Here is a 24046-nt window from a genome sequence, read left to right on the forward strand (position 1 = left end):
TTGCCTTCCCCATTTCATACGCACAAAAAAACGAGAAGGACTTTACAGAAAAAAACCAAATCGGAAGAGATAAGCAGAAAAGTGAGAGAAAATAAGGAAAAACCATAAAGAAAACTATAAATAAACTGGATTAAAAACGAGAAATAGATTAGAATAGCGCTAGACAAGGATATAAAGAAAATGACAAAACACAGGAGCAGGAAAGTTGAGAAACGATAACAGAAAAATGAAAAAAAAAAAAAATGAAAACTGGATAAGAGAAAGGAAATAAATAAAACAAAGAAAATGAGAATAAACTGGAAACTGGAAAAACGGGACAAAAAAAAAAGAAAAAATGCGATGGAAAAGGTGATAAAGAAAAATCAATGAGAAAATTCCAAGGAATAATAAGAACCAGAAATAATGTTTAATACCTTTCAAAAAATTGAAGGAGGGAAAGGAAGAAAGCGTGGACCTCCCGTACCAAGGGTTTCGTATATAAAATAAATAATACAATCGTTGGGAGTATCTTTGGTAATAAATGCTACGTGATTCTCCGGATCCTTTCGGGGATGAACTAATGCCATTTAGACCAGAAGCCAGAGAAGTATTTCACCATGGATATAGCGCCTCGTTTCGCTCTCTGAAAATAGATTAAAGGGACCAAGAAACACTTGAAAATAAAGTTGTGTTAAATAAAAGTTCAATTGCCTAATCTATAGTTGTATGATCAGAAACAGTAACCTCACTACCCCGCACCTCCTGGCTTGGCCACTTAATTATAAAAATTGGAGTATTTCCAGGTATGGTCACGCCCACGTGGAGGCGCTTGGTAGGGGCTTGGGATGTCTAGAGCTTTGGGCGTTGGTTCCCAGTTACCTTCCACATTTCCTACGTCAAAAATGGAAAAGAAAGAACCACAGAAAACGAGATTGGAAAAGAGGAACGCGACCTGAAAATGGCGGAAAAAGACGAAAACTGAAACAGGAAGCAGAAAAATAGGCAGAAAGTTAGATAGATGAAAAAACGGGACAGTTTTTTAAAACGACAGACCTAAAAAAGCAAAAACGTGAGTAAAAAGGTAGGAAAAACCAGACAAGAAATGGTAAAAAAACAGAAGCAAGAGCAACCAAAAGGAAAAAGTAGAATAGCGAGAGAAAAAAGTCCGACAGAGGAAATGAGGAAAACGGGAAAAACAGGTTATAAAGGATATTAAAGGAAAAACATGGCGCAAAATGGGCATAGGAAGGAAAAATAGTTCAAAAAAAGAAGGAAAAGAAGACTAAAGAAAAAGGGTAAAATTGAAGAGAAAAAGATGAAAAATGAAAAGCAAAAGAAGAAAGGCAGCCAACAACAGAATAAACGGAACAGAAAGGAAGGAAAACGGGGCATTTAAACAGACGAAGACGAAAAACGAGAAGTAGGAGAGGTAGTCAAAGACGAAAACTGGAAAAGAAAGGAAAAAGGGAAGAAGAAGACGAAGAGGAAATTACGAATAATGAGTGTACTCAAGAAAGAAAACAAAAAGATGAATAGAACAAAAAATAAGAAAAAATGGGGCAGGAAACAAAATGTCGAAAAATCGTAAGATCTAAACGTCCAAGAGTTAAAAATTCTAGAAGTCTTAAAGAAAAAAGTGAGAAGTAAAAAGTAAAAAGTAAAAAGTAAAATGTAAAAAGTAAAAAGTAAAAAGTAAAAAGTAAAAAGTAAAAAGTAAAAAGTAAAAAGTAAAAAGTAAAAAGTAAAAAGTAAAAAGTAAAAAGTAAAAAGTAAAAAGTAAAAAGTAAAAAGTAAAAAGTAAAAAGTAAAAAGTAAAAAGTAAAAAGTAAAAAGTAAAAAGTAAAAAGTAAAAAGTAAAAAGTAAAAAGTAAAAAGTAAAAAGTAAAAGGTAAAAGGTAAAAGGTAAAAGGTAAAAGGTAAAAGGTAAAAGGTAAAAGGTAAAAGGTAAAAGGTAAAAGGTAAAAGGTAAAAGGTAAAAGGTAAAAAGTAAAAAGTAAAAATTAAAAAGTAAAAAGTAAAAAGTAAAAAATAAAAAGTAAAAAGTAAAAAGTAAAAAGTAAAAAGTAAAAAGTAAAAAGTAAAAAATAAAAAGTAAAAAGCAAAAAGTTGATCATAATTCCATAAAGCAATTGGTATTCTGACATGTTTCACAGATGGGTTTCAAAAAGCTAAACAATCGTAATGTTGGTATATTTTAATATGGTATTTTGATCAGATATTCAAATCCTATAACAATTCGGAATGCGATAGAAAGCAATAAAACTCTGCGTTTAAAAAATTGAAAAAATATTCCGAGGTAAATTTGATGAAAAATAGCCTAGCTCTTATCTTAAACCTTCCCAAATATATCATATGAACCTCAAAAGGGCTGTTTTCGAGATTCACTTTGCAATTTACATTCCTAGATTCAAGCTTTATAAAAATATATTTAGAAACTACTGTGCTAATTTTGAATTTCGTATTTCCTTATTTGGCAGGAAACACCTCTCATCAGTTCTTCACCACATCAAACCAAATGGAAACAAATATACCCAATATTAAGCAGAAGATCAAGTCGGAACATATTTCCCAAAGGTAAGCCACACTGCACACCGGGCCTGCGATGTGTCTCTTTTCCGAGAGCTGCAAAGACATCTTTTTACTCTTCAAAGTACACCGCCATCCTGTCTGCTAGTCGAAACAGCAGGCATTCGTTGTATCAACCGAAATTAACCTTTCCTTTCGAGTGTACTTCTGATATACTTTTGCTTCTACCAGCGTCAGCCTCAGCGTCGTTGTCCTCGTTAGGAGTCGAGAAAAGATCATGTATCAAATCGTGTATTCACCGGAATCTCCCAAAGTCCCTCAAGTTATCAGAGTACATAAAAAGCGACCGCGCGCGCACACACACCCACCAGACGTTTTCCATCTTCCTGCTGCCGTCTCGTCTGCTGCCGTGCGTTGGTGATTACCTTAACATGTGCCACACAATGCCAGCTGCAGAGACCGGAAAAAGTCCCCGCTTAGCTACACGTACACAGGACGCAGAAGACGGTTCCCCCCGTGAAACTAATTATTGGTGATTAATTCAATTTCACCGTCGCGTCACGGTTCGGTCGTGGACCGTGCCGCAGTTTGCTTAGCAGCTGAGAAAACTCTCCCAAGGCGAACAAGTCAAGCGAAGAGTTACTTTTCCCAATCGGTGTGGAAAATTGTTTCAAGGTGAAACTTTACTGTGGCTAGCCTAGCTGAGGGGGGGTATTTGAGCACCGATTTTCAACCAGCCTCCGTGGCGCAATTGGCTAGCGCGTTCGGCTGTTAACCGAAAGGTTGGTGGTTCGAGCCCACCCGGGGGCGGAATTTTTTGCTTGTACTTGTACTGTTTTCCTCGTGTTATACCGAACTGATTAAAAGCATCAGTCTTACCGTCGCTGTGTTCAAAAAAATCGTCAGCCAAGTGTAATTACTTTTTTTTATCATCATTCTATAGGGTTTCTGTTGCTGTCAAAAGGTACAGAGAATGGTATCAGCAAAAATGCAAATGTAGCTGGTATTTTTTTTTAAATTTTGTTTTCAAAGTCTAGCATGATAAATAATTGCACATTCAACCCAATCATCCCGCGGTGCAAACCCTTTCATCAAACCCATCAAAAGCAGATTAAAAACAATCCCTCGGAATTGCCACCTCAGCGCTGGGCGACTGCTGAAACGGAAAAACAAAACCTTCCTAACTTCGAGTCCCGCTGCCCGATCACGGGAAAAGGGCAGCGAAAAAGTGAGCACTGATAAGCATAATAAAGCAATCATTAATACTAATTTGTACGCCTTTTTCGGTAAGATTTTTTTCACACTTCAAAATCAGCCCCCGAACCACCACCTTCTTCAGCCACCTTCTTCAGTAAACATCATCGCCAGCGACGACGACGATGAGGACGGCGACGAAATTAGGAGAAAAAATTAAGGACCAGAAAACGTGCCTGCCAGGAACGAGCACGGGAACGAGAGCCCGGAAATCGCGGTAATCAGAATCAGAACCGCACCTCAACGTCATGTACCCGGGGGTTTCCCGTAGGAAATGGCTTGCCAACGACAGCTTTACGCTCTGGGGGAGCAGCGGGTGCAGGCAGCAGGAAGCGGTGCAATTATTTATACAAATTGAGTTATTTGTCACGAGTTTTTTTCTTGTTGCTTTGCCTCTCAGCCGGGATCTAAGATTTTGCTGCACGGCACCAGTACCGAAAGGACGTCATTCGAGCGATAAGGATTCGCTTTCGGAAAGTTTAGAAAAACCCGACCAAGCATGGGAGAAAAGGGCAGTTTAATCCAATTTTCTGTTTCTTAAAATTATTTAATTTGTTTTTATACTTCTTGTCTGGAACACGATTTTCCCCCTTTCGCTGCCCGGGAATGGGGTTGAATGCATATTCATCGAAGGGTTGTGTTTTTGCTGCTGAACTGAACTGAACCGAGCAGCACGGCAAACTGGACAAACCGTACTTGCCGCCGCCCGGCAAAGACTGATGGTGATGATGTGATAAAAGAAGGAATTAATTTTGCTTTTCTTGGCCAAACTCGTAAACAGTGACAATAATCACTGGCCAATAGCTGGCGAAGGAGCCGGATTTAATTGAAGGAAATATTTCTTAGCCTTTTATTGCCAAACCGAAGATGTTGATCCTGACACAGGCACAGATAAAAAGAGAAGGACACTTTTCTGCCCACTTCAGCTCGCCGTCTTGTTGAACGTCGCACTCATCTGTACTTTATGTCTGTGATGTTCTGGCAACGACTTCACCCATTTGCTAAATTTTGATGAGCTCCAGAAATTTCATCCCACCATCTTCAGTACTCACCGGTTTGAGAAAAACACACTGTAATAAGGAGAATTTTAATTTCACAAATTAGACTGAAATATTTCCATACACACACACTCGCCCAAAGCGCCAGCGGAGCTGGTCAACAGACCGGAATTATCCCATCTCAGCAGCATCAGGAGCAGCAAAGCTCCTTACAACACATTATCCCTATCGTGTTGTGTGACAAATAATCAAATGCAAAGCGGAAAGTTTCCTTCCTTTTCGGAAAACCGACGGCCGTCAAACAGAAGAAAGGAATTTTAATCAAAATATGTTACTACCGAGAAACATTCTCCTTCCTGTGATGCCCTCAAAAGGAAACAACAGTTTTAAGACGATGTCCACTTCCTAAATACTGACCGACCAGGCTGTCCATCACATATCCGTGTAACTGTTTCTTCATTGCGATGCCAGCCAGCCCGTGGCCGGCTCGTATTCGAACTCGTAAAATCTTATTAACAAACACTGTTGTTGTTGTTGTTGTTTTAGCCTCTTCTGAATCGAGAAGGCGTTGTTCGTTTCGGTGTTTTAATTTGTCTTTTTTGGTGCGATGCGAGAAGATAATAATCAGTTCCTGGCCATGCTGCTGCTGCTGGACGAACCTAGAGTTCGGCCAGTTTAATGAAATTCCTTGCCAGTCGATCCCCTGCATTAGCATTCAAGCCGCCCGCCCCTCCACCGCTCGAAGGCCGAAGCTAAAGAACGATTTGACGAAGAAATTATTCAGGAATAATTGCAGTTATTACTGCCGGTAATGGGAGCAGCCAGCAGCAGGGCTTGGCTGTCGTTGGCAGTGGATAGTATATTAGGTTGAATTTGTTTTGTTTATTTTACTAGCTGACAGCTACGGGTACTACAATTATCTTCCTGTCGATGGCGAATGTGAGATTTAACACCAATTCAGTGTAGCTGTCACAACATTTTACTAGTCTCAGGCTTTGCTTTGAAAATCAATCAAGGACGACTTCATTTATTTTAATGTTGAAATAGTTGTGTTTCGGTTTTTGTACATTTTCTTTTACATTTCACTTTTTATTTCCTACTTTTTTCTTTTTACATTTTTCTTCTTACTTTTCACTTCATTGATTATGAATATTATTTACTAGCTGACCCGCCAAACTTCGTATTGCCACAAATTAAACTGTGTTGTACATAAATCGTGAATCTCGGATTACCTTTGTCACAATCTTGAGTTTTGAAAGTTTCTGGAGAGTTCATGGGTGTTTTAATATACAAATTTTCCTCACAGTAAAGTAGAAAACAACTCCCCCCAATGCTTAGCCTGATAAAATAAAGCGGATACCATTTAAATATTCGCCATCATTACAAATCATTTCACCGAATACCATTTTGCGGAACACCAATTGGTGGCTCGGTTGACCATAACGCGGAATATAGAGTTTCGCAGAATACCATTTCACGAAAAACCTTACGGGGGATGTACCATTTCACGGAAAATCTTTTCGTAGAAAGTACCATTTCGCAGGGGTCACCCAACTAACGGAAAGTAATAGAGGTCAGTAGATCTAGGAAAATAAATAAACCTAGATAGAGGTGATCTCTACGGATGGCTGCCCCCTGCAGTGATCGACGCTTCCGACGGCAGGTCGCCGGCAACACTCGTGGCCTATGGCCGTCTCGCGCTGAATCATCTAATGTTACTATTGATAGTTTTTGGTGGTCTTGTTATTGATTAATGTTTTATGAAAGAGTAAAATTTCTCGAGTACGATTAGTTTTTGAGTTACGCAAAAATTTCTGTTTTATTTGTATGAGAGTCCTTATCCTCCTACCATAGGGGTGAGGGGTGTCAAACCATCATTGAAAAAATTGCTGTCTCCAAAACCCCCCACATGCCAAATTTGGTTCCATTTGTTTGATTACTTCTCGAGCCCCCCTCCTAAAAAGGGAGACGGGTCCTAATTCATCATAGAAAAAATTCGTGCCTCCAAAAACACCCACATGCCAAATATGCTTCCATTTGATTAATTAGTTCTCGAGTTATGAGGAAATTTGTATTTCATTTGTATAGGAGCCCCCCTCCTAAAGTGGGGAGAGGTTTCAATTCACCATAGAAAAAATTCTTGTGTCCAAAAACACCCACATGTCAAATTTTGTTCCATTTGCTTGATTAGTTCTCGAGTTATGCAGAAATTTGTGTTTCATTTGTATGGGAGCCCCCCCACTTAGCGGGGAGAGGGGTCTCTAGCCATCATAAGAACCTTCCCTGGCCCCAAAAACCCCTATATGCAATTTTTCACGCCGATCGATTCAGTAGTTTTCGATTCTATAAGGAACATTCGGGCAGACAGATAGAAATAGTTATAGATTTGTATGCGAGCCCCCCCTCTTAGTGGGGGGAGGGGTCTTTTACCATCGAGAGAACCTTTCCTAGCCCCAAAAACCCCTAAATGCAAATTTTCACGCCGATCGGTTCAGTAGTTTTCGATTCTATAAGGAACACAGGGACAGACAGACAGACAGAAATCCTTTTTTATATAGATTACATTGATTTAATTTATAATTCGACTTTTGGGTTTTTCGACGTCACAACTTTTCCACTTTTTGATCAGCGGAATTTTCAAATTTTGACTTTTCGGTTCTTCAGCTTTTCGGCTTCTGGGCAGTTCGATTTTACGAGATTTCGGCCCTTCGTGGTTTGGACTTCTAGTCATGACATCTCTTAGTTTTTGAATTTCTTAAGTCTAGGGTTTTACACTTTTAGACTTTTATATTTTTAGACTATTTGACGTTTCGACTTGAAAGACTTTCAAAGCTTTTTTTAAATATTTAGACTTCTAGCTTTATATACTCTTGGATTTTCCAGATCTTCGGCTTTACGATTTTTGACACTCGAGGACTTCGATATTTCGAACTTTCGTCGTTTTGTGTTTTGAACTTTTAATCGTTTAGGCACTTTGATTTTTTAACCTTTTGGCTCTGTCTTTTAAAATTTTAATCTTATAAATTTTTAGACATTTCAACTTTGGCTTTGAAGACTTTTAGGACTATTTAGACTTCTAGATTTTTAGTCTTTTAAGCTTTTCAGATCTTTTCGACTTGTTGCATAGAGATCTCGATTTTGTGATCTTTCGGGGTTTGTGTTTTCGACATATTAATTGTCAATCTTTTAGACTTTCCGGCTGTTGGACGTTTCGACTTTGAGGACTTTAAAAATTTTCAAGCTAAAAAGTCTTTTAGACATCGCGATACATTTTCACTGTCTGACCTTCCGAATTTTTGAAATTCGACTTTTCAACTTTTCAAGCTTCGAATTTTGGCTTTTCAACTTCACAATTTTTCAGGTTTTCTATCTGCCGAATTTCCGAATTTCGACTTTTCGGTTCTACACTTTTTCGGGTTTAGTTTTGCGACCTTTCAGCCCTTCATGGTTTCGAGTTCCAAACTTGTTGACTTCCGGCTTTTAAATTTTTAAAGCTAAGATTTCAAGAACATCGACTTGTTGACATTTGAGGACTACGATTCCTGGATCTTTCCTCTCTTTGTGCTTTCGACGTTTCGACTTTTCATCGTTTTCAACCTTTTGATTCTTTATGTTTTTGGCTTTGTATTTTAGAATTTAATCTTTCAAACTTTTAAACTTTTCGATTTCTCGATGTTTTGACTTTGAACATTTTTCAGAACTTTAGACATTAGGCTTCTAGGGTTTTACATTTTTGGACTTGTCTGCTCTATGATCTTACGACCTTTGGACGTTTAGGCTCTTCGATTTTTCGACCTTTCGGCGTTTTATATTGTTGACTTTTCGACTCTTTAACTTTTAATCTTCTGAATTCTTAGACTTTTCGGCTTTTAGACGTTTCGAGTTCGAAGACTTTTAAATCTTAAAAGCCTTTTAGACTTCTCGCAATGTTTTCACTGTCGACCTTTGGAATTCTTTAAATTCGAATTTTCGGCTTCTTGACTTTTTAACCTTCAGACACTTCGGAGAAATTTATCTTCGCAATCTTCGGAGAAATTTATCAAGACTGAAGTTGGATGTTTTCCCGACGTTTCGATACTTTGTTGGTGTCTTTTTCAAGGGGTAATGATATTACACCAACAAAGACACCAACAAAGTGTTGAAACGTCGGAAAAACTTCAAACTTCAGTCTTGATAAATTTCTCCGAAGACTGCCCTGCCGTAAAAATAATTTTTTTTGCTCGATTAAAAAAATCTTTGTTTTTTTTGCCCCCTCCCTTCAGTAGCCCAACAGCCAACACGCGAAGGACAAAAACCTTTTTAAATATTTGTAATGACCTTACTTTATACTTTTAACTTTTTACGTTTTACTTTTTATTTTTTTATTTTTACTTTTTACGTTTTACGTTTTACTTTTTACTTTTAACTTCTTTTTACGTTTTACTTCTTTCTTTTTACTTTTTACTTTTTACTTTTTACGTTTTACTTTTTACTTCTTATTTTTACGTTTTACTTTTTACTTCTTACTTCTTACTTTTACTTTTTACTTTTACTTTTTTACTTTTTACTTTTTAATTTTTTTTTACTTTTTACTTTTTACTTTTTACTTTTTACTTTTTACTTTTTACTATTTACTTTTTACTTTTTACTTTCTTTTTACTTTTTACTTTTTACTTTTTACTTTTTACTTTTTACTTTTTACTTTTTAGTTTTTACTTTTTTCTTTTTACTTTTTACTTCTCCCTTTTTACTTTTTACTATTTATTTTTATATTTTTATTTTTGGGGATTATTTTAGTTTTTTATTTTGAATTTTGTTTATGGATTTGGGATAGGCTATTATTTATATTCCTTCTTTCGACGTTTTAATTTTTTGGCTTTTGGATTTGTTGAAATTTTAATGCTTTAACTTATCGACAGTCAGATTTTTTATTTGTACATTTGTATATTACTGTTTGTATATTACTTTTTGATTTATACTTTTTCGTTTTTTCGTTTTGTGGACTTATCATTTGCAATTGCTTTTTGAATATGCGACTCTTTGATTTTTCTACATTGCTACGCTTTGCCTTTTGGCGCTTTGATTCATCAACTTTTTTTAAATTTTTGATTTTTTGACTTTCCGACTTTTTACTTTTTGACTTTATGAGTTTTTAAACTTTGGCTGTTCGTACCGTAAAAAATATTTTCGTCTTTCCAACTTTTCAAGTGTTTTAATATAGCACAGTTTGACTTTTTAATTTTGCTGAATTTTGGATATTTTGAATTTTTGTCTTTTCGACTTTCGGACTTTGGAATTCTCTCCTTATCTTTTTGCCATCTTTCTTCTTTGCCTCTTTTGTCTTTTTTGCTTTATTTGCCATCTGGCTTGTAATTTTGGTTTGTAGTCAGTGACTCTTTATTTCGTTCTTCCTTTTTTAGTATATTGCCTCCAATTTCTCATGTACTTCTGCATATTTTGCTGTGAACACTAATTCCGTTCAAACATGTACCTGGATTGTTACAAAATTTTAAAGAAACATCTCAGTAATTTCAATCCCCATTTAGCATCCAATACCCCCCTAATAAACCGTTCGGATCAAAACTTTCCACTCCATCCGGCCGATGTCCGAGAAAAGACAGGAACTGCTGTTTCTGGCACAGTAACTTCTGCTTTTGCTTCGTTTGGCATTACAAGCGGGTCCGAGAAGCATCGGGAAGAGAACGGGAAAGACCAACAGCATGGAAAGCCCGATGCAAAACCTGCAACTTTACAGTCATTAGAGCCTACATCCAGCATTCGGGACAGAGAAAGCACTTAGCTGAAAGACATCTGCTGATGTCTTCCTGGGGCCATCTTCCGAGGCTGCGTATTTATCTCTGGTTGGGCCGCCAACCCGTGCTGTGCTGCACATATGCAGGGGGATTTATGGTGACAAACTCGGTGCTCGTTGACGCCTGGAGATGACGATGACCATAACCTCAACCATAACCTGCACGAAATACGGATACGAAGCAGCAGCAGCAGCAAACGAACGTCCGAAACGGAAGGAGGGGCCAAAAGTTAAATGCTATTATCAGAGTTAAAGTTCGGTGCAAATTTTGCGGAACCTGCAGCTGGAAACCGTACCTACTTTCCCTCATCCCACCCTGCTTCCTGTCAATCCTCCAGCAGCATTGTCCCAGCAATCCGAGAGATGAAAATTACAGTTTTCGGCACAAATTAAATATAGATGGAGGCACTCGTCGTCCATAGGCAAGAGTTATCCGAGGCCACCGGTCGTCCTACGTCTAACCACTCGCCTTCCTGGCAGGAGTTAAGTCGAAACAAAACATGTCAGAAAGTTTGTGTTGAAAAGGACAATTTCATTTTTCGCATCAATGAACTTTACATTCTGAGCTCACCCTCAGTGCCAGTCAGTCAGTCAATGGGCCGCTATTGCCCCGGGAGCAGCAGCAGCAGAAGCAGCAGCTAGCGGAAGCAGGACGCTACGCCAAGAGATGGTCCCCCAGATGGACAGCTTGTTCCGTTTTGCTTGCCCCGCGTCCGGTGTTGCAACACACCGGTACCTAGAGCAACCCGCACCATCGTAATCCGACTCACCGATAAACGAACCCGGCAGTTGTTGATTTACGGTAGCACCCGAAACGCTGCTATCGCTCGGTTAATCTGTGATGTTCGCTTATCTATGGCCTGACCACGTTCTGGTGTGGCCGCTTAGTCAAGTGGGTTATCGCCGCAGTAGGAAATTATTCCAGGAGTTTATTATATAAATAAGAAGCATATTTTTATTGCATTCGTCACATCGTCATCATTACACCACCGACCGACCGCACCGCAGCGCTCTTGCTGTGAACGCCGGCCGGTTCTGGGAAATGTACGAGTGGATTACCATGGATTGGGAGGACGGCGACGGGGTTGAAACCAAAAACTGCCAACTTCAGTACTGCTAAACTGATAAAATAAGCAAAATTAGAGCTTGGGAAAGTTTTTTGGGATGTACCGCTCCGGTTCCTGGTCATTCCATTTGCTTGCCAAGCCGAGGTTTGATCTGTCTTTTTCCACACGGCACGGGCGATTAAACAAAGTTAATAATTTTCAAATTCAGATAGGAAAATGTGTAATTGTCGAAATATCCGGTCCTATTTATGGAAGGTTTAGACTTTTTTAGTATGATTATGTGCCGGGAAAAGGACCAGGCCGTGATATTTTTGGTTGTAAAAAGTGTCAATATAAACAGAACGGTTTAAAGAGGTATCGCAGGGGATCTAATAGATGTAAAGATTAGTTCATATTGCAGTGAAAAAAATGAGGGCAAGCTCTCGTGGATCTAAAACGAGTGAACGACTTTTTACTACCGGAACGTTTGAGGACAAAGATAACTTACGCGTTTCTAGCACTTTCGCTTCCTGGTTATGAGCGTCTGGAAATTTGGTCCACAAACTTGATTTGTCAGCATCTAACATTATTTCCTCTGAATTCATCAATCATCGGGACTTAATGAGCGATTAAGGCCGGACACGGAATTATTGCGATACGACAAGTTTGCTTTCCAATTCCATGCACACTGGGGCACGTGCCCCATCTTCTCTTTAAAACTTATTTTACAACAAAATCATTTCTATGACCCAGAAGTCCACAGTTTTAAATTTAATCTGCCGATAAATTAATTAAAGGGTAAAATACTTTCAGTTTGAAGTCCAATTTCAAGTTCAGCTATAAATTAGGCTTCCAATTTAGTTTCGTAACTATTAACTAATAACTAATAACTATTCTGGGTCATCATTTACAACACTAAAGTCATTCAACAATTTTCACAAAATTGTTAATAATTGTCTTACAACTAACATGTGGACAGCCAGTTAAAATATCAACTAGTTAACGTCCTCTGCATCCTATTAGTGCCTTTCGACACTCTACTTTACAGCCATTTGCTTACTTGACAGAAATACAATTGAAACTGTGTAAAGAATTGCAAGTAACTAAATGACACAAAACAGCAAATGAAACGCTCAAAAACTATTCTCGGATAAGACAGTCGTTGATTTTCTTCGCTTTGAGAATTGCTGCGTCACGTCACATGCACAAATATCCTTTCAGCCGTGTTTTCGTGCAAGACAACAGTTCCGAACAAATTCTTGCTGTCCAATATGGATGCCATCTGGCAAAGGGAAAGGATAACCGCTCACTTTTCTGTGACGCTTCATTTTCAGAACATCAAATTGGACTAGGTTTAATGTTTAAACGATACAGTCAGTTGAAGCAAATGGGTGCACTCTAGCGTATTTCCCAAGCACAGATTTCAAATTGGTATAGGTATAAACGTCATAAAGAATTTTCGACCAGTTGGGACGGGGAAGAACCTACACTAAACAGATGCTGTGTTTAACTGTCGTCCCTGCTTGTGAAGCAAGGTAATCATGAAGAAAATGTATGGAGAAATTGAACCTTGAAACTTTTCGTTAATTTTCACTGTTTAGTGATTGAAAATGAAAATTGTAATAAAAACCACGTAATTGCTACAAAATCTATTCATAATTGGCAGAACTTTTAACGTACTAAATCTTTTATTTTTTCGTGATGCTCGCATTTTTTGATTTTTGTTAAATTATGCCATTACAAATATTTTATAAAGTTTTTGTCCTTCTGGTGTTGGGCCACTAAAGGGGGGGGGGTTAAAAAAAAAGACAAAGAGATTTTTTTTATTCGACCAAAATAAAGACAAAAATGAAAGAATTTTTTTGTCGATTTTCAGAAATTCCATTGTTTGAATTTCCATTTCTATTTCTCGCTTCTAGCGTTAACTGCACTCGTACACTCATTTTTCGAGTTTTCTAGGCTAAAGAGCCAACAGGCAATTGATTTTATAAAAAAATTTAACGTATATGCTAACGTAATAATTTTTTGCCCCATGATTTGTCAAACCAATTTTCAAGGGGGGCGGGGGTAGTGACAAAAACCATAAAAATAATTTGCAATGGCCTTACCGCTGAGGGTCGCAGTTCTACGTAAAAAAAAGAGGAAAAATGCGAGAGTGAAAAAGAAGAAAAAATGGCATGAAAAAAAGAAAAACGAAAGAAAAGTCGTGATGCAATGGGATGGAAAACGGAACGTAAAAAGAGGAAACGAGAGTAAGAAACGGGAAAACGAGGCAAAGAAGAAGAGACTGGACGGAAACAGAACGAAGCGAAAGAACGGAACAGGAAAAAAATGAAAAGAAGTAAATACTACAAGCAAACGAGGAAAGGGAGAAAGAAAATGTATAAAAACTGGACAGAAAAGGAGAATAAACGAAACAAAATATGGGCAATACGTGACAGAAAAAGAGGAAATTATAAGGAGAAAACACGAAAGTAGGAAATTGAGAAACAAGAACAAGAAAAAAAGAAAATGGAAAAAATGAGAACGGAAGACAAACGGGAGGAAACAAAAAACCGACCGTGACAAAAAAGGAGCAGAACATAATGAGAGAAAGAAAAAAAGAAAAACGAAAACAAAAAATAGAAAGACAGAGTTAACGAGAATGAAAACAAGAAATTAGACTAGAAAAGTGGTAAAATGGACGCCGAAAGAAGAAAAACGGAACAGAAAGTAAGAAAAATCAGGTCTGAAAATAGCAAAAAAAGGGATAAGAAAAGAAGAGGCGGGCAGAAACATGTTAAACGAGAGAGAAAACGAGGGAAAACGCGACAAAGAGGGAAGACAGGACAAGATAAGATAAATACGTGATAGAAAAGGTGGGAAAACGAGAATGAAAAAGAGGGAATTCGTCACAAGAAGGGCAAAACGGAGCAAAAAGCAGAAAAAAAAGAAAAAAGAAAAGAAGAAAAGCGAAAGGAAAAAGAAAACCGATAGAGGAAACGAGGAATACGAGAAAAAGAGGTCAAATAAAAAGAGAAAATTGGGAGATAAAAAAGTAAAACCGGAAACCAAAGGAAGAAAGGGCAACCGAAACAGAATAGACCAGAGAGAAATAAAGTAAAAACGCGCAGCTAAATTAGGAAAACCGAAAGTTAAAAAAAATGAAAAAGGAAACGTAACGAGAGAAGAGAAAAGACGGGAAACGGGAAGGAAAATTTCATAAATTATGTGAAAAACAAGATGAAAACCAGCAATAAAAAAAATGCGACAGAATACGAAGAAACACGGAACAATGAATCCGGAAACACGGGACAAAAACAGGAAGACGTGAGACAAAGATGAAAAGCTGAAGGAAAAAAGAGAAACGTGGATGCTTGGAAAAAACCAAGAAAGCGGTTCAGAAAAAAAAAGAAAAAACGGAACAAGTGTATAAAACGGGACTGGAAGAAAGAAATATCGCAGAATAGATACCAACAGAATTAAGGAACTGCTATTATGGGCTATGTGGCTATATGGGACACAAAAAAATGTTGTATATGACGATAGTAGATGATAGATATGGCAACAGTGGAATTCCCGTGCAGTTGCTTTTTCGCTCAATCAGAAACTATAAAGTGTGTTTATATTTCTCTTTATTTTTGGCCTGTTTCGTTTTGCGTGGATGAATTTCTCATTTGTGGCAGCAGCTTTGCTCATTGTATTGAACAAAAATCAGAGGGGTTGTGAACAAGACACGACCGCATATGTGACGTAGGACTACGTAAGTCTATTTGTAGCGATTGTAAGATGTATCCATGTCTGTAATAATACAATTCTTCGTGTATACATGCTACATGCGTTGTACGTAGTGTTTATCAAAGTAGGAACATTGTATACGTTCAATCGTCAACAGATTTAGGAGTTATATCTATGAATTGATTGAATCTATTGACCAAACTCGTGACTTTTAGTCATGACCTTGAAATGCGGTCAGGCATATATTAATATTTATTTTGAAACGATGATTCTACAATTGATGAAGGGACGGTAAGGGAAAGTAATGAAGAAGGATTTTTTTCCGGGAATGAAGGGGAAGGGTGGAAAGGAAGGGGGGGGGGGTAATAGGTAGCTATGGTTACCATAGCTACCTATTACCCCCCCCCCCCTTCCTTTCCACCCTTCCCCTTCATTCCCGAAAAAATCCTTCTTCATTACTTTCCCTTACCGTCCCTTCATCAATTGTAGAATCATCGTTTCAAAATAAATATTGATTGAATCTATTTTATTAAAACGAGTCAGTCACACTAAACCAAACAGTAATTCAATTTTCATTATCTGTTTCTACGTTGAATAGTGCTTTTCCTCTGGTAATCGGTAGACGGTACGCGCTAGTTTTCAAAAAGCTGAAAATTTTACGCAAAACTTTTCTGCGGCTTACAAAAGAAGAACACTGATTTACAAGCTGCAGACGTTTTGGAAGTGGTAGAAAATGTCGTCCGTGACCAGAAAACTAATTCCCGCATTTGTTGGTCGTCTGCAACGGCGAAAAGTTCAACTTTTCCCTCGTTTCCTGTATTATTATCGTATTAACTGAACAAGAAAATATAATAAACTCTTCAATCGTTGTGCAGCCCTTAAAAGAACCAATTGTTTGATTATCATAACTCCAGCTTGCAATAAACTTGCACTAACGCGCTTAACGTAATTTTCTTTTCGGTAAACAGCTTGTTGCAACGAACCAACTGAAAAGCCACAGCAGCCATGCGATCGACGTAGCCGTTCGTGTATAGTCATGAGTCACGATGAAATGCCAGTCCAGGTGGCCAACTGCAAGCGACGTGGGATATTTCTGGTCTCGTGTCTGGTTGTCGTGAGCAGCACTTCCGCAGTTAATTATTCCATCACGGCAGCCAGTCTCCTTTCCTCAGCAGCCGATGAATACGACTGACCGGGAACTGCTGACGTGCACGACTCGAGCGTGACTTTCGCTTGCCCTTCTCCTTTGTCGCATCCAGACATGCCAGTAAGATGTTGGCAGTAGCTCAGCTAGCATTTGAATAATGCTATTCAGCGGCTTACCTCGTGTTATGTATCAGAGCAAGCACCAAGAATCGGTCCCGCCTTCTTCCGTGGTCCTTCATTCTATCATCTGTATTGAATAAAATGGAGCATTTCAATTTCAGTCCGAACAAAAGAGCAAAGTTACCAGTGAGCCGTTCGCTTTTTGCTGACAAAAAAAATTACGTGCGCCCATAAACCAGCAGTAGTAATTTCGCAGCTGGAATTTTGGAATTATCCGCACGCAGGCGGGCAGATTGTGTGGTGACGAGAAGACCAATCTGCAGCTGGCTGTCCGTATCGACGGAGAAATGAACAAACTTTTCTTCGGAATTACTAGAGGTGTTTTGCTTAACATTCAAGCTGTTGTATTGTCCAAGAAAAGTGAGAAGAATGCCGATATTTCTAACAGTTGTATCAATGATCAGATACCGTCCTTTGAAGGATGAAAACATGCTTTTATGAAGATATAAAAGATTCTCCGCTGATCACAATAAAGTTTATTGGGCCAGCAGAATTTATTAAAACAAAATATTGGGTTTAGTTTTAATGCGTTTTCCTGCGGCGAATCAGTGTTTAATTTGGTGTTAAGTTGGTTTTAATTGCTATCACTTATTCACGGCAGACAATTTTTCAACGTGACGATTATTGAATATTGAGCACAATAAGGAATTATCAAGGCAAATAGCAATCAAGGAGAAATAATAGAATTTCATTTAGTTTCCTTGTAACTTTGTTATAGTGGAATTAAATGTAATTTTCCATTGACTTTCTCGCTGATTCCTGAATTGTACCAAGACTTGTTCGATAATAATTGGAAATTATTCCAACCAATCACAAAGCGACAATTTCCAGTACGATCGAGCTAGAGTTATTTTCATTTTTTCAATGACGCACATTGGTAAAACATAGGTTCATTATTTTCAAGTTTTCAACAGTTCAATGTCAAGAGTGCATACTTTTTTCATTTGGGCCAATTCTTAGAAGATTTTCCAATTGATTGGTGTAAGAATATTGAAAATCGATCAGGAAACCACTAAACTATTAGCGTTCAAAACCTGACCACTTTTCGAGAAAGATTTTTTGGAATGATACCCTATACCAGTTACCTTCCGGAAAGACGTAGTCCTACGTCAAAAAAGGTGCACTTTTGACACAATGAGTAAGAAAATGGTAAGCCTGCCTATGCGATAGAATGTTACGTGTTAAACTCGATGCATGCATGTTTTCGGAATTTACTAACAATTCAGGAGTTCCGCAGGGAAGCAACATGGGACCCGTTTTATTCATATTGTTTGTCAACGACGTTTCCTTATTACTCGAAACTGGCTGCAAATTGGTATATGCCGACGACCTTAAATTGTGTCTGGTAGTTTGAACCATAGATGATTGCCATCGTCTGCAGGCCATGTTGAGTGAAGAAACTGGCTCGTAATCAGTATTGCCAAATATGAGGTTAAGCCATTTCACCGCAGTTTTGTTTTGCCAGATTTGTTCGATTATCACGGCGACGGATTGTAACTAAGGAGAGTCGACTATGTAAGTGATCTCGGTGTTCTCCTTGATGCAAAGTTCTCTTTGCACTTATATCACAGCTTGGGTTTACCGTCAAAATAGCCCGCGATTTCAAAGATCCACATTGTCTGAAAGCTCTCTATTGCTCTCCCGTTTGTGCAATGCTGGAAAACTGCAATTTGGTTTGGTCTCCACATCAGTTGACCTGAAATTTGCGGCTTGAACGTATTCAGAAAAGGTTTGTTCGACTTGCATTACGTGAGCTTCCCTGGCGTGACCCCGTTAACCTGCCACCGTATCCGGATCGCTGCCGTCTACCCGGAATCGATACATTCGAGCGCCGTCGAAAATGGCAACAAGCAATTTTTATAGCAACGCTGATTAATATTGGTTAATATTGGTTCACTGACGCTTCTGTCTCTTTGTTCACCTTGAGACAAATTCTCAGTATATTCCGGATATTCAACTTAGGGATGCACCATTTGTTTATAGACTTCAAGGCGGCATACGATTCAGTAAAACGATGTGATATAAAAGATATGGCGGATGCTTGAACATGGTTTCCAACGAAACAAAACTACCTTTGATGATTCAAAATAAAGCGTCAGAATAGCGGGAGTCACATCGGACTGGTTTGTGATGTTAGATGGTTTGAAACTATCAAATATGCTATCAACATTGCATTGGAAGGTGCTATTCGAAGGGCACGCGTACAGGCAACGACTCCTAAAAATTCGACCCAGATTTGATAGGTAGATTGTCACCGCCGAAAAAGTAAGAATAAAGTTTCTACTTTTCAGAACCAAAAACCTAGACATTTTTATGTATGGGAGTGCATCTGTGCTATCTGTTTGCAGGTAGTTATAAATAGATTTTTAATAAAAGTACAACGCGTAAAAGTTTGAGAGAAAATCTTGAAATGGAAGCGAAAGACAAAAACTGACAAGAACTGTAGCAATAAAAAACAGCTCACACCTTCCGTGACAATGCACAGTGCATGGTGCATTGCCGTGACCAGGATTCGAACCTGGGTTACTACGGCCACAACGTAGGGTCCTAACCACTAGACGATCACGGCTGTTGGGTGAACCGAGAGAATCAGTAATTGTTGTCAATTACAAAATTAGACTTTTTTTTACTTATACAAACAGCTTGCTTTAAAAATTCCTTAAAAACAGGTGATTTAAATCATCATCATGACTCGACGGATGTTATTAACATTTGGCCTACCCTTGGTTAGTATTATGTAATTTAAATTATGTAGAAATTCCCCTTGAAGTTTTCTGGAAAATATTTTAAATACTCTTTTCGAAGTTCTCGATTTCTACAATTGCTTAGAAAAATACCCAGCTTTGAAACAAATATTTGATAGTTTTAGTGGTTAATATGATAATTTCAGACCACACGCGGTTAAGCCAAAAAAAGGTTCCCTTCCGTGACAATGCAAGTACCCAACCCAGAATGGTGATGGGTCGCACGCATTGCCGTGACCAGGATTCGAACCTGGGTTACTACGGCCACAACGTAGGGTCCTAACCACTAGACGATCACGGCTACCGGGACACTGGCAATGTAGTCGATATAATCGATTGTCCGTCCGTATAACGATACAGCTTGCATACAAAGGTACAACAATCAACCGCGGACGCCATTGAACTTCGACCGGCGGTGGCCGTAGTCAGCGTGTTGAATGACAGCGTGGCTTGGCTGATTTGTTACAATCGTACTATGTCGAAGCGAGTCAAATGGCGACGATTATCGTTGCAATCCCAAGAATTAAATGCCTCGCTAAAATCATGTCGGCAACAGCGACAGGCGTCGCTGTTATTTTCGTGACATCTTCACTAGCTCGCGAATGGCGACATAATCCCTGTGGTTAAACTAGGAAAGCTGCTTAGCCGGGGAAACAAAGAGTACACTGCTAGGTGATTCGCGATCAGTGTTCAGGCGGCGTCCCAGCTTCTCGGTACCTTGTGATACGGGTGTCGCAACAATTAACATTTTAGCTCAAAGTCGACGCCGTTCAGTGGCCCGGCACAGAAACGCCATCCATTGGAACCGCTCTGTTATACCAAGGTATGCAACGAGTTAAAACGAAAATAAAAGTAAACCACCTCGTGGCAGTCGCTGATAATAACGAGGCCAGTCACGAGCACGCACGCGATAGTGGCGTACCCCGTCGGATCAGGAGAAGAAAGCTCGATATCTGACCTGCTTCCGCCAGCGGCCAGTGATCAACACAGCAGCAGTCGTGGCCGAGCGGTTAAGGCGTCTGACTAGAAATCAGATTCCCTCTGGGAGCGTAGGTTCGAATCCTACCGACTGCGACATCTTTTTTTTCCTTTTTCAACAACACATGTCAGCTGTGCGACGATTGAAAACAGCCGCAAGCCGCGCCAATAAAAACCAAAATAACGAATTCTAGAGCACTGCACCACCGCGCACCATACAGGTGGCGCCGGTTGTCTTGGATTTTAGGAAGCCAGCGCCATTCACCTTAATCTCGTTTTTTTTTGTTCACTTCGTCCACCCGTTAGTTGTTTATCCCCCTCTTTCTAGTGTGAGCGAGGAGCGACTATGAAAAGTCTTTTGGCAAAAGCTTGCGACTTTATGAAAAGAAAGAAGGAGAGAGAGCGCGAGCTAACCTAACCTTTTGATAGAATGTAAAATATTTTCGTTTAACCTCTTTACCTCGAACCAGTTTGCTGTACGCTAAACGGCGCTGCCGCTGCTTACCGTGCGCGCTTCGAGGGTGGGATTTTGTTTCCGAAGCTTGATGGTGGCAACAACCACAGCGCGGCAGCTAGGTATACCTACTTACTGGCTAAAGTGACAAAGTGAGAAACGAGTTGGCAACCGTACAAATGATGTTTGATTCAATTTTTTTCGTTGCTATGGTTGCCCGGCTGCACGGTTGATGTGTTGGCGCTTTGATGATGATGGTGTTGTTGTTGGACGGAACCATGGAAAAATCAGTTCCTTTATTGACGATGTCATTTTTAGCAAATTCTAACAAAAATTACTTATTTGTTTTATAAATACAATAATTAATTAATTTATCTATTTGTAGAGTCCAGGTTTAGAGAATCCAGGTTGATTAGTCTGCAACGCTATTGGTACCTAGCTTGGTAGTCGGGTCGTTACATGGTAACCTTCGCGCAAAGCAAATGAACCACCGCTGCACCGTCTCGATTCGGATGATAACGTTTTGGTAATCAGATGAGCCATTGACTTTTGTAAACAGTTTTAAGTCGTCGATGAACGCAAACCGAGGAGCTTTGAGCTTTATGTTAACGTCGGTAAAATAAATAAGAAAAACCAACGGTCTGAGATGGCTACCTTGCCGAATTCCGGTGAAAGCGGTGAGAGTCGGCGAATAGAACCCTTCGATGGATACATTAACAAGACGATTCGACAGATACCGTTTAAACCACTGGAGCCAGTGGCCCTCCATTGCCAAGTTGTACAGTTTAGCAACTGCGATTTGATGATTCAGCTTGTCTGAGTACGGAGGTCGTAGCAGTTCATTATGCTGGAAGTGAATGTTAGTAGATTACTAGACGCAGAGTGCTTTGGCATGAATTCGTGTTACTCATCGACCATGTACTGCTGGACGAACGAGGAAATTGGTTCGATCACAACGAGCTTGAGGAGTTTCGATAATGCACGTAAGGCGGGGACCGCTACGTCTACGCTTGTTTTATTGCCCTTCTTATGAATTGAAAACCGCAGAAGGAAATGCACCTGAGCTAATCGGTAAGCTAAATAGACGACGGATTGAAGCTACCAACACGTTCACCAATAACGGTATTTATTAAAAAACAAAATAGGTCATTTAAACGGCAAATGCCAGTTGGTTTGTATTGCCATCCTACACCTCTGAGCCAATTTTTAAAAAAATCGATCGGCGAATTTTTGAGTTACGCCCTTTTGAAGTTTGAAACGGCAGATTGTTCATACAAAGTAAATAAAAATCATCAATAACACTTCCAAAATGAACGTACATCATAGCGTGTATTAATTTTTTATGGAACATATGCCCATTTCCGACCATTTTATGAGTTTTACGCTGCATTGCGACTAACCGGAAATGTTCCGGATAAAGTTATCGCTGTGGGAAATTGTTAGTATAGGACATGAACAAATACTTATCATGCGACACCACAAATTACGCCTAGATCAATCAAACTAGATCAATCAAAGTCAGATCAACTACCTAAAATTGTTGGTTATATCTGGACAAGTTACGGGGACTTCCGGGAACACCCAGACAAGTGGCTAGTTTCGTCCAAGAACAAAAATTTATCGTGCGACACCTCAAATCACACTAGAATTCAATAACTAGATCAACGGAAGCCAAATCTGCTATCTAGGCTTGGTCATACCTGGACATTAGAATGTCCCAAAATAGCACTGTGTCAGTAAACCCGGGGGCTCACCCCTCAAATGATTGCTTAGGGTGTCCAACAAAACTCATATATGGTGTCAACGTTGGTTGACGCGATTTAGGGGTCGCACATTTGAGTTTTATGAAAAATGGCATTTTTCAGGAGTAAATTCAAAAAAATATTTCTAGAAATGTTAAAGTAGGTGAAACAAGGTACTTAACTATTTTTTTTCAATCATTTAGATCTGATACATTCATAAAAAAGTTATGGGGCATGTCTGGAGTCATATTTGGTTACAAAAATTTATTGAATTCGGCAAAAATTTAAAATTTTCGAAATTTCATTTAAATAAACGTCAAACAGGGTATCGAACAGTGTCTCAGAGTAACGTAGCTGTACTGTATAGATAGGAAATTTAATGACGAACAACTTTGCCGAAGAAAGTATGGACATATGTTCAAATCTCGCTGAGGTATTCACGTTTTTCTGAAGGTGAAACAAAACATATTTTGCCAATTTTTAAATGTTTGGCAGTTCCACGTGAAAAAGGTAAATGATAAAACTTGAATTATTTATTCTAAACATTATCTACGGGTTTGATGGGAAGAAATATGCACCATTTAGGCTCAAGAATCACTTTTAAAAAGAGCGTATGTATTTTAACAAATTTGAGAAATTGTATCCCCTGAAACTAGGCTTGCTTTAAAATGATGCCTAAGCGTGAGTTGTTGGAAAAATGAACACTGAAAAAAAAAATCCACTATGTTCTAAAGTCAGGAAAAAATGTAATATTAAGATATACATGAAATGGTAACTTCTTTTTGGAGAAATAGTGGTGACTTGATGCGTTTTAAGGAACTGCTAAAATTCAAAAATTGCGAAAATATGTTTTGTTTCGCCTTCAGAGATTCGCGAAATTTTAACATACGTCCATACTTTTTTCGGCAAAGTTGTTCGTCATAAAATTTCCTATGTATACAGTACAGCTACGTTATTCTGAGACACTGTTAGATACCCTGTTTCGATGTTTATTTAAATAAAATTTGGAAAATTTTAAATTTTTACCTAATTCAATAAATTTTTGTAACCAATTATGACTCCAGACATGCCACCATAACTTTTTTATGAATGTATCAGATCTCAATGATTGTGAAAAAATAGTTAAGAACCTTGTTTCACCTACTTTAACATTTCTAGAAATATTTTTTTGAATTTACTCCTGAAAAATGCCATTTTTCATAAAACTCAAATGTGCGACCCCTAAATCGCGTCAACCAACGTTGACACCATATATGAGTTTTGTTGGACACCCTAAGCAATCATTTGAGGGGTGAGCCCCCGGGTTTTCTGACATATTGTTATTTTGGGACACTCTATTGGACATATTTGGGGGACTGAAAACAAAACTGATCATACGACACCTTAAATCACACTAAAACTTTTAAAATCGATCAAAGTAAGCCAAATGGAGTACGTAGAACCACAATGGCCAATTCCTAACATGTCTTGATTATCAAAAATATATCACAT

General features: G+C 38.7%; 4 non-coding genes across 4 annotated transcripts; 2 read left to right on the forward strand and 2 right to left on the reverse strand.

The window, feature by feature from the left end:
• Positions 1 to 3241: 3241 nt before the first annotated feature.
• Positions 3242 to 3315, forward strand: Trnan-guu (transfer RNA asparagine (anticodon GUU)). Its single transcript has one exon. It is a non-coding gene; the product is annotated as a tRNA-Asn (tRNA).
• A 15819-nt stretch (positions 3316 to 19134) lies between these two features.
• On the reverse strand, positions 19135 to 19206 carry Trnah-gug (transfer RNA histidin (anticodon GUG)). Its single transcript has one exon. It is a non-coding gene; the product is annotated as a tRNA-His (tRNA).
• A 404-nt stretch (positions 19207 to 19610) lies between these two features.
• Trnah-gug (transfer RNA histidin (anticodon GUG)) lies at positions 19611 to 19682 on the reverse strand. The gene has a single exon. It is a non-coding gene; the product is annotated as a tRNA-His (tRNA).
• Positions 19683 to 20373: 691 nt separating this feature from the next.
• Trnas-aga (transfer RNA serine (anticodon AGA)) lies at positions 20374 to 20455 on the forward strand. The gene has a single exon. It is a non-coding gene; the product is annotated as a tRNA-Ser (tRNA).
• The last annotated feature ends 3591 nt before the right edge of the window (positions 20456 to 24046 follow it).

This window comes from Sabethes cyaneus, chromosome 1 (genome assembly GCF_943734655.1).
Source record: "Sabethes cyaneus chromosome 1, idSabCyanKW18_F2, whole genome shotgun sequence".
Taxonomy (NCBI): domain Eukaryota; kingdom Metazoa; phylum Arthropoda; class Insecta; order Diptera; family Culicidae; genus Sabethes; species Sabethes cyaneus.